This window comes from Lepus europaeus, chromosome 4 (assembly GCF_033115175.1).
Source record: "Lepus europaeus isolate LE1 chromosome 4, mLepTim1.pri, whole genome shotgun sequence".
Lineage (NCBI taxonomy): Eukaryota > Metazoa > Chordata > Mammalia > Lagomorpha > Leporidae > Lepus > Lepus europaeus.
In genome coordinates this window covers 105,349-116,559 of record NC_084830.1, presented here as the reverse complement: position 1 = coordinate 116,559, position 11,211 = coordinate 105,349, and positions in this window count along the sequence as shown.

The following is an 11,211-nucleotide window of genomic DNA, read 5'->3' as shown; positions in this document are numbered from 1 at the left end:
GTAGATGCCTCTTGCCCAGTCGTAGCCCCGCTACCCTCGGTCCCCTGGCTGTGGCTCTGAACACTGCCTGACCTGCTTTACCAAGGGTCAGCAGGTCCTCCCTCTCACAGGACAGCTGCACTAAAGGGAGCAGTGTGCTGCTCGGCCTCTGCTGGGTGGACCCGCAGCCCTTCTGTGAGGACGGAAAGACCGGCAGAAAGGGCCCCTCCTCCACGCCCCCTGCACATGCTGCTCACCCAACTCGGGCAGTCTGGCTGGGAACTTCCGGGACCACCTGGCAGTCCAGAGCTCGAGGTGCCCGTGAGGGTAGGCTCAGATGGAGCAGGAGGGGAGCCGTGGGCTCCTGTCCCACTGGGTTTCCCAGCACCCAGGGCCAGGAGCCAGAGGCAGCCGTGTCGTGCGGGCCACAGAGACGAGGCATGAGGGACTGGAGTCGCTGGACGGTCAGGGTGGCCGTGCAGCTACAGTCTGCTCAGATGGTGGTGGGGGAGTGGGCTGGCAGATCTCTGGGGAAGGGGAAGCAGTGGCAGGGGGAGGGAGGACCCCTAAGGAGGATGGGTTGGGATAGCAGAGGCTGGAGAGAGGCCCCAGAGAGAGGGCAGGCTTGGACCCATGAATTCCAGGGGACTCGTGTGACCCCCCCAAGTGCAGGACACTGGGGCCCCCAGCAATAACAATGAGGGTGACCACAGTCAGCACTTATGAGCACCAACTGTGTGCAGGCACGGAGCCAGTTTCCATGGCTGTAGGAAACCTCCCTGCAGGCTGCTACCCCTTGTGCAGGTCAGGAACAGAGGCACAGAGCATTAAGGAATTTGCTCAAACTCAAATGCTTAGGAAACGATTCCAGCCCAAATATTTGGTTTTACACGAGGGGCTGATAACCAGTAGCTTTCATGTGCTTTGAAAAACCAGGCCAGGAGTCCAGATCTGGAGCCCAGCCAACAGCTGAGGTGCAGCCTTGGTGCAGGGAGAGGGGCCTTAGGTGGTCCTGGCAGCCAGAGGAGGCTGCCTCTGAGCCCGGGCGTCCAGTACTTTGCAGCCAGCTCACCTGTGTGTCCTGGTCCTCAGACTTGGGGGCGCTCCATCAGAGCTGTGTTCCAGCACCTGCTGGAGCTGGCACACTGCCAGGACACCTCTGCATGGACAGCGGTCGGGGCCCAGAGTTTGGTGGCCCCATGGCATCTCGCCTCTGGGAGCAAAGGGAGCTCCACGGCTTTGAGTTCGGCCCCTACCTGGGGGGGAGGTAGAGGAAAAAGCAAACTCTATTCCAGGGGTCCCTGCACCCTGTGGCACACCTGGCCTGGGCCCTGGAGTGTGAGTTCTCTCTGATGGCCATCAGGAATTGGTAGGGGATACACAGCTGTGCCTTTCTGGGTCGAGCCCCTTGGTCACCCTGCCAAGCAGGCTTCTCTGCCTGGCGGCGGGTCCAGATTGTGAGGCCCACCTGGCTGGTCTGAGCCCTGCTCCAGGCTCTCTCCAACACCCAAGGCCCCTGGACCTGCATCCTCTCTCCACAAACACCCCTTCCCTTGGGCCTCTGCCTGAGCCCAGGGAAGGCGGAGGTGGTGGACGGTACCTTCTGCCTCTGCCCTGCTGGGCCCCCTGCCCTGCCTGCTGCCCCAGCGTCCACTAGCCGCTGGCTTTGTCCCCCTCCCTCCCCACTCTCCAGGTTGAGACCCTGCTTTGCAAGGTCAGGCCTTCGTTGAGCCAGCGGTCACTCTGAGCAAGGGCGGGGCGGGGATGTGGACGCACCAGGGCCTCCCTGGGCCGCTGCCCTTCCCGACGCCAGACTCCCGGGGCAGGCACCCAGCGACGGCACAGCGCCCCGCGCAGCAGCAGCGGGAGCCGCACTGGGAATAGCTGCGTGTCGCCGGCTCCCCACGGGAGCGAGGCCTCCTGGAGTCGTTCAGCCAGAACCTGCCTCCGACCCCTCAGCCGGGGGATGCCCATCTGGGAGAAGCTCTGCAGGTGCCCAGCGCGACGGGAGCTTCGACCGGCGGCCCTACCGGGGTGGCCACAGCGGAAGGTGCTCGAGGGGGAGCCCCCGTCCGTCTGCCACCAGCGGCTTACACCGGGAAGAACGCGGCCAGGTGCGGTCCGGATTTCGGTCCGGCCCGCCCTCGGTCCTGACCCCGCCACAGACCCATGGCCACGCCTCCTTCCCGGCCCCGCCTCGGTTCTGACTCCGCCTCCTTCCTGACCACGCCTCCTTCCTAGCCCTGCCCTCGGACCCCACGCCTTCTTTCTGGCCCCGCCTCGGTTCTGACCCCGCCCTCGGCCCCCGGCCCCGCCACTGACCCATGGCCACGCCTCCTTCCCGGCCCCGCCTCGGTTCTGACCCGCCCGCAGCCCTGACTCCGCCTCCTTACTAGCCCCGCCCTCGCCTCTGACCCCCCCCCCCCGACCACGCCTCCTTCCTAGCCCTGCCCTCGGACCCGACGCCCTGGCCACGCCTTCTTTCTGGCCACGCCCTCGGTCCTGACGACGCCTCCTTTCTGGCCCCCTCAGCAGCGAGCGACCCGTCAACTTCCTGTGTCTGTTTGGAAAAAGGGTCGGTGGTGCCCTGAAACTGACTTCCGCCATCTGCCCTTTTTATTTTTTTTATTTTTTATTTTTTTTTAATTTTTTACAGGCAGAGTGGACAGTGAGAGAGAGAGACAGGGAGAAAGGTCTTCCTTTGCCGTTGGTTCACCCTCCAATGGCCGCCGTGGCCGGCGCGCTGCAGCTAGCGCATCGCGCTGTTCCGATGGCAGGAGCCAGGTGCTTCTCCTGGTCTCCCATGGGGTGCAGGGCCCAAGGACTTGGGCCATCCTCCACTGCACTCCCGGGCCATAGCAGAGAGCTGGCCTGGAAGAGGGGCAACCGGGACAGGACCGGTGCCCCGACCGGGACTAGAACCCGGTGTGCCGGCGCCGCAAGGCGGAGGATTAGCCTAGTGAGCCGCGGCGCCGGCCGCCATCTGCCCTTTGTAGCCCGACTGCATTCTGTTCGGACCCGACGCCCTGGCCACGCCCTCGGTCCTGGGTAGTAACCACTCTGCCAGGCCGAGACGGTTGACGTCCAAGTGTGGAGGACTGTGCAGGGGACGGAGACGCCGCTAGAAGGCCCGCAGCCCCTCCGCCGGCTGCCTGCCAGTGCAGGCAGAGGCCATGGCTGGATTTGCCCCAGGCCTCATGCCTCCGCTGCCACGGACATTTGGGGGATGCACTAGTGCGTGGGCGTTCCTCTCTCTCTGTGTCTCTCCCTCTTTTTAAGGTTTATTTATTTATTTGAAATGCAGAGTCAGAGAGAAAGATATTTTCCACATGCTGGTTCACTCTCCAAGTGGCTACAACGGTCAGCACTGGGCTGAAGCCAGGAGCCAGAGGCTGCATCCGGGTCTCCACGCGGGTGCAGGGGCTCAAGCACTTGGGCCATCTTCCGCTGCTTTTCCCGGGTGCGTTAGCAGGAAGCTGCTTCGGGAGTGGAGCAGCCAGGATTTGAACCTGCACCCGTATGGCATGCTTAACCCACCACACCACAACACTGCCCCCAGAGTTCTCTTTCTGCCCCTCAAATTAAAAACAAAAAAGACTATGCATAGATTTTGATTTTTTGCACCAAAGTAAACTTGTCCTAATTCCATTTCCTGAGAACCTTTTTGAAGTATTGTCATATTAATGTACATTTTATTTATCCTTTTTTTTTTTTTTTGACAGGCAGAGTGGATAGTGAGAGAGAGACAGAGAAAGGTCTTCCTTTTTGCCGTTGGTTCACCCTCCAATGGCCGCTGTGGCCGGCGCATCGCGCTGATCCAAAGCCAGGAGCCAGGTGATTCTCCTGGTTTATTTATCCTTTTAAAATTTTTATTTATTTGAAAGTCAGCGTGACTGAAAGAGAGAGAAACAGATCTTCCATTCCTAATGTCTCCAATAGACAGGGCTGAGCCAGGTTGAAGCCAGGAGTCAAGAATTCCATTTGGGGGCTGGCGCTGTGGCGTAGCAGTTTAAGCTGCTGCCTGCAGTGCTGGCATCCCACATGGGTACCAGTTGGAGTCCCTGTTGCTCCACTTCGATTCAACTCCCTGCCAATGCCCCTTGGAAAGCAGCGGAGAATGGCCCAAGCCCTTGGGCCTCTGTACCCACATGGGAGACCTGGAAGAAGCTCCTGGCTCCTGGCTTTGGCTTGGCCCAGTGCTGGCCATTGAGGCCACTTAGGGAGTGAACTAGCAGATGAAGAGCTCTCTCCCTCTCTGTATACCTATGCTTCTCAAATAAATAAAATAAATCTTTTAGAAATTGCAAAATAAAATAAAGAGAACCCCATCTGGGTCTCCCAAGTGGAGGGCAGGAGCCCAAGCACTTTGGTTGTCTTCTGCTGCTTTCCCAGGTGTGTTAGCAGGGAGCTGGATGGTGACTCGAACCAGCACAAGCAACAGCTTCTCCCACTGCTACAGTGCTGGCCCCTATTTACCACTGTTCATGGACTAGAAGCCCTAGGAAAGCAGGGGCCGTGTGCCCTTTATTCAAAATTCTCCCACCAAAAGAAAAAAAGAAGAAATTTTAAAAGCAAGTTAAAACAAGAGTGATATTTTTCATGTTTAATGAAATGGTTAAAATGTCCCTTCTCATACCTAGCATTCTTGCTGTGGAAAGTCTGCCTCCCAGGGCTGGGGCTGTGCTGTAGCAGGTTAAGCCCCTGCCCGTGGCGCCAGCATCCTATATGGGGGCCGGTTCATGTCCCGGTGTTCCATTTCCGATCCAGCTCTCTGCCATGGCCTGGGGAAGCAGCAGAAGATGGCCCAAGTCCTTGGGCCTCTGCACTCATGTGGGAGACCTGGAAGAAGCTCCTGGCTCCTGGCTTTGGATAGGCCCAGCTCCAGCTGTTGCGGCCATCTGGGGAGTGACAGCCCCTGGAAGACCTTTCTCTCTGTCTCTCCCTCTCTTTTTAACTCTGCCTCTCAAAGAAATAAATAAAATCAGAAAGAAAGAAAGAAAGAGAGAGAGAGAGAGAGAGAGAAGAAAGAAAGAAAGCCTGCCTCCGACCCCAAGGAAGTTATCATGGCCTGAGCAAGCCAACTGTTACTATGAAAATGTTTAAAAAAAGTGATAGTAATGGAACTGCTAAATAAACCATTGTTCACACAGAGTGGCGGAGGTACGAGGGGTTGCTGTCTGTTGAGTAGGTGCAGATTCTAAGATAAGTGCAAACTGAATTCTGTAAATCATCTGACTTTTTAAAAAAAGATTTATTTATTTATTTGAGAGGCAGAGAGCGCGAGTGAGAGAGAGGTCTTCCATCCGCTGGTTCACTCCCCAGATGGCTGCAATGGCTAGAGTTGTGCTGATCTGAAGCCAGGAGCCAGGAGCTTCTTCAGGGTCTCCCACGTGGGTGCAGGGGGCCAAGGACTTGGGCCATCTTCCACTGCTATCTCAGACCATAGCAGACAGCTGGATCGGAAGTTAAACAGCTGGGACTTCAACCCACGCCCATATGGGTTGCCCACACTGCAGGCGGCAGCTTTACCTTCTATGCCACATCACCGGCCCCTGTAAATCATCTGTATGCACGCCTTAGAGACCATGAACAAATACAAAAATATAAATAGCAACTGTCTCTGGACAGTGAAGTAAACGACAATATAAAAACTTCTAAAAAATTTGTGGGGCCGGCATTGTGGTATGGCAGGTAAAGCCACCGCCTGCATCCCATGTGGGTACCTATTTGTGTCCCTGCTGCTCCACCTCTGATCCAGCACCCTGCTATGGCCTGGGAAAGCAGCAGAGGATGGTCCTAGTTCTTGGGCCCCTGCACCCACATGGGAGACCCAGGTGGAGCTACTGGTTCTTGGCTTTGGCCTGGGCTGGCACTGGCTGTTGTGGCCATCTGGGGAGTGAACAAGCAGATGGGACACATCTCTCTCTCTCTCCTTGATTCTCTGTATAATACTTTCCAAACAAATAAATCTATAAAAACAAATAAACATTTATTTGAGAGGCAGAAAGACATACAGAGAGGAAAAGGGAGAGAGTAAGCGAGAGCCACGTGAGTGGCAGGAACCACACGAGCTGTGCCATCACTGCTACCTCCCAGGTCTGCAGTACTGGGAAACCGAAGTCAGGAGCTGGAACCAGATGCGGGACAGGGGCTTCTCTTAAGACTTGTTTGAAAGGGAGAGCGACACAGAGGGAGAGAGGATGAGGGGGGAAGAGAGAGACCTTCCATCCACTGGTTCCCTCCCCAGATGACCACAAAAGGCTGGGCTGGGCTGGGCCTATCTCAGGAGTCAGGAACTCCATCCAGGTCTCCCACATGGGTGCCAGGGAATTAACTATTTGAGCCATTATCTGCTGCTCCAGTAGCGGGATTGGAAGTGCAACAGCTGGGACTTGAACTGGTGCTTGCATATGGGATGTGCGTGTCCCAAGTAACAGTTTAACTGGCTTCAACACAACACCTACGCTGGGGCAAACTTTTACAAGTTTCTGCATTTTCCAAATACTCCAAAAATAAGTTTATATTCTGGGGAAAAGCATGCAATTAAAAATACAGGGGCCAGAGCTGTGGCATAGTGGCCTAAGTCTCTGCCTGCAATGCTGGCATCTCATACAGGTGTCAGTTCAAGTCCTGGACGCTTCATTTCTGATCCAGCTCCCTGCTGTAGTCTGGGAAGGCAGTAGAAGATGGCACAAGTCACTGGGCCCCTGCACCCGTGTGGGAGACCTGGAGGAAGCTCCTGGCTCCTGGCTCCTGCCTGGCCCAGCTCTGGTCATCGCGGCAAGTTGGGGAGTGAACCAGTGGATGGAAAACCTCTCTGTCTCTCCTTCTCTCTGTCTGTAACTCTCTCAAGTAAATAAAGTGTTTGTTTGTTTTTTAAAGGATGGAGTTGGGCCCTCGGCTGGGCTGTGGGCTGACTCATTCTGGAGAGCCTATGAGTGCTCTGGGGGTGTGGTGGGGTCTCTAGGACTTCTTTATGGCCTGTGGGCCCTCAAGGGCCTTCTCCCCAGAGGCTTCGGGAGGGGGAAGTTTCCACAGTGAGACCCCTCCGCAGACAGGCACGGTGAGACTGGGTCTGTCCCTGTGGCCACACCTAGCCTGGCCTGGGGCCCCCAAGAGGCGGCCAGGAGCGCCCCTCACTTAGAACATTGAGGGAGCCTGCAGGTCACCTGAGTCCCAGCCTGGGCCTTGACCACTGTAGCCATTCCTGCTACACCCTCCTCCTCACCCAGTGCACGCCTGCCGGGCCTCCTCACTACCTGCAGCCCTGTCCCTGGCACATGGGACATGGGGAGGCAGGAAAGGCAAAGCACCCAAGGCTGGCACCCGCTGCCTCTCACAGCCTGGCCCTGGCCCCTGGGGAGTCAGCCCTTCTCACCTTCCTCCCTCGTTCCCTTTCTTCTGTTCTGCTTTCTCACCTAAGCTCTGGTTTTAAAGCTCCCTACCTCAGTGACCCGAGCAGTGGTAACCGATCCACAGTGTGCACATGGATTGATCCTTGATGCTGCACCTGCGTCGCTCCTGGGTGACCTGGACCCACAGGCAAGGTGTCAGTGAGAAACTTGGCCCTGCTGTGAGGAGCTCCATCCTGCCCACCATGCAAGTCCAGGCTGGGCCTCAGGCCTACACGGAGCTGCAGGAAGCCCAGGTCAGGGTGATGGAGGCAACGACGCACCTGTGCAGGGGCCAGCCTTGGCCCCTCTGTCCTCCTCCCTTGCAGAATCAAGGCCCCTGGCTCCCTCTCCCTGCTGCAAGAGGGAGATCAGTGCTGGCTTGGCAGGAAGGAAAAGCGGCGCACACCCCAGAGCAGGGCCTGTGAAGGCCCGGACGCACACCGGGTGCAGCGTGTCAGGAATGCTCACGGGGAGCAGCTGGCAGTCTGTGGGGATCTGGGAGACTTGGCCCCAAGAAAGCCAGGGCTTGGGCTCAGGTGCTCAACAGGAGGGGAAGACCCCCAGGGAGCCTCCAGCCCCCCTCCCCAACCATCACAGGACACCAGGAAAGGAGCCACTGCCCGGGGCTCAGAGGGTGAGGCGGGGCTGTCTCAGCCTCACACAGCTCCAGCACTGAATGGAGACGCACCTACCCAGCGCAGCCAGTCTCCCGTGGTTTCCCAGTGTCACGTCCCTGCAGGGCACCTGCTGGTCTCTGTCCTCGACCAGCACAGCCTCCTGCAGCCACACGCTCTGCGTGGCTGAGGCCTCAGGTGGGGAGGCCCCATTAGCAACATTCAGGTGGTCAGCCTGGCTCTGAGAGGGTCACTGCTGGGTCACTAGGACCCAGCACAAGACGGCCCCCCAACATTCCCTGAGGGAGCAAGTGCAGCTGGGGGAAGGGGGTCCTCAACCCTGGCCTCAACCTCTCCAGGGTCATGAGGGATTTGCGGAAGGAGCCCTGCAGGTAGACGGTGGGGGGTGGTGGGGGTGGTGGTGGTGGTGAGCTGTCTTGTGCCTTGGCTCTCAGCTCCCACACCAGCAGGAGGCAGTGTCCGGAGAGAGGGACTGACCACTCACACCAGGCTGGAAGCCCGTGATCCTAGGAGCTCAGGGACACAACCGCAGGAAGCAGTCGGCAGGTGAAGCCTCTGTGGGTGCAGGCACACCTGAGGCTCCCCGAGGCGCTCAGGGCTGAGCAGTGGAGCCGGGTGCGAGGCAGTCCTTGGGGGCAGCAGGCAGGCTCAGGGGGCACTCACTCGCCTGGGGTTGCCATCCCAGGGTGCTGCTGGGGTGGGGCCCTTAGAAGGACCAGGAGCACCCGGGAGCCTAGGCTGAGGCGCCTCCCCCTCAGGTAGAGCTCTCCAGATCCAGGATATGGGGAGGAGACGTCACCACACCACTCACTGCTGCCTCCCCTCCCATCCAGGGAGCTCCTTATTCCCACCCCTTGCTTTACTGTCGTCCTCAACACTCTGCCCCTGCCACACCCACCCCGGGGCGCGGGGAGAGTCTGGTCCACAGCAGGTGCCCGGGGTGGGTTTGTGAAATGGCTGGAAAGACCCCTGAGTGGCGACTGTGTGGCAGTGGAGCCACGTGGTGGAGCAGGGACGGAAGCCTCAGCCTTGGAGCTGCTTCCTGGAAGCGAGTCCTGGCTCCTCTACACCCTGACCCAGCTCTCACTGCCAGGCCTGGGAGGTCGTCCGTGGGGTCCTGGATGGAGTTCCAAGCTCCTAGAGCCCTGGCTGCTGCGTGCATTTGGGGAGTGAGCCAGCAGACAGAAGACCTCTCTCTGTGTCCCTCTTTCTCTTTGAAAAAAATTTTGTAAGATTTGTATTTATTTGAGAGGTAGAGACCCAGAGTGAGGTCCTCCATCTGCTGGTTCACTCCTCAGATGGCCACAATGGCCGGAGCTGGGCCGATCCAGAGCCAGGAGACCGTGGCTTCCTCTGGGTCCTCCCACGTGGGTGCAGGGGCCCAAGCACTTGGGCCACCCTCCACTGCTTTCCCAGGCCAAAGCAGAGAGCTGGATCGGAAGAGAAGCCACCGGGATTAGAACTGGCATCCATATGGAATGGCAGCTCTGCAGGCAGAGGATTAACCTACTTCGCCACAGCATCAGCCCCAAGGAAACTCTAAAAGTTGGACAGCTTCAGAGTTAGGAGACGCTGAGTTAGGCAGGCCTGGCCTGCAGGGCTGACCACGGGCACTGGAGAAGGACGTGCACCAGTGCCAGGCAGGGGTTGCCCCGAACGACCCCACACCACCGCGGGGCACACCGCAGGGCCCTGTGACTGTGCCACCGCCGCCCGCAGGAGGGTACCTGATGCTGGTGACGCACGTCTTTAAAAGGGAAGACAAGAATAATCTAAAAGTAAATTCTAACAGGCAGGGAGAAGGTGACTGCAGAGGGTGTGCCCAGGCCACCAGCACAAAGCAGGAGCCCCTGTGAGGCATCTGATCCTGGTGGCAGAGGTGAGGAGACCCCCATCCCGAGTGGCTGCCGTCCCTAGGTGGCCCAGGGCCTCAGATGGACGTCAACACTGGCAGCACAGAGCTGAGCTGGGGTCTCGCAGGTGGGGTGTGGCCAGGGCTCCGCTCTGTCTTGTAGAAGGCTGCACCTAGGGCCTTCGCAGATACCGCCTGGGCACCCTCATCCCGGGGTCCCACGGGACTGTCTTGGGCTCCTCCCAGCCTGTGTGCCAGCCTGCCACCTCCTCAGTCCCACACACCCCTGCCCAGGGCTGACCCAGACCCTCTCCCCTGCCTCTGGAGACCCAGTCCTGCCTGGAGGACCTTCAGTCCCCGCCCTCCCCTGCCGCCTCTCCGCAGGGCCTCACGTGTTACCAGAAAATGGGTGTCCAGGTTCTTGGTGCTGGGACACACTGGAGTTAAGTTTTTATTAAGCAAGCAAGCAAGTCTTATTCTAAGTGGAAGCCCAGGCCCCACAGCTGTACCTTGACGCTGCCACTGTGGGCAGCGGCATCCCCGGGGTGGGGAGGGGCGTCCCATGGAGAAGACGGACGCTTGCTGGGATTGGGGGCCTGTTCAGATCTGTCGTGGCGATTCTGGGGGAGGTGAGGTTAATGAGGGCGGTGGCGTGGTGACGCCTTGGTGGGGGCAGGGGGACCTCAGCAGGTGGCCACACGGCACCCTTTCCCCTCGTGGTGTCATCTTTGTCTCCGCCCACGGAGGGTCCCACCTGACTGCAGGCCTCTGGCCTCACACACCGGGCGCCCCGCACGTCAGCGCACGCAGAGGCAGGGCCGGTCGGGCCTGCCCTTCCCGACCCTCGCCACGTGCGTCCCCGCCCAGGGCCCCGCTTCACCTGTGCGAGCCGCGGAGGGGAGGTGCGGGGTGGGGGCGGGAAGACGCCGCCCGCTTCCCCAGGGGCCCCCGCATCCTAACCGCGACCCGTTACCCCGCCGCCCCCGGAGACCAGGAGCTCCCGGCCCACGCGTGGACACGGTCTAGGAGCAGCCGTCCTGGCGGGAGGTGGACTCTGTACCGTCTTCCCGCTCGGAAACCACGGCGTCCTGTGTCCAGCTCCCCCACCTTACGCCGAGGCCCCTCCCCCGGTAAGCCTGGAGCCCCGGACCCGCCGCGCGTCGCCCGGTGAAACCCTAGACGAATCCCTCAGGCTCGGGGCGCCGCCTCCACAGCTCCCGGCCGGGTGTCCACACGTACGCACCGCCTGGTAGGCCTCCCTAGTGCGCCTGCGCAGAGCCCTCCGCGGCGCGGAGACCAGGAGGGACTTCAAGTCCCAGTGTGCACCGCGCCCGGAAGCTGTTGCGGCCCT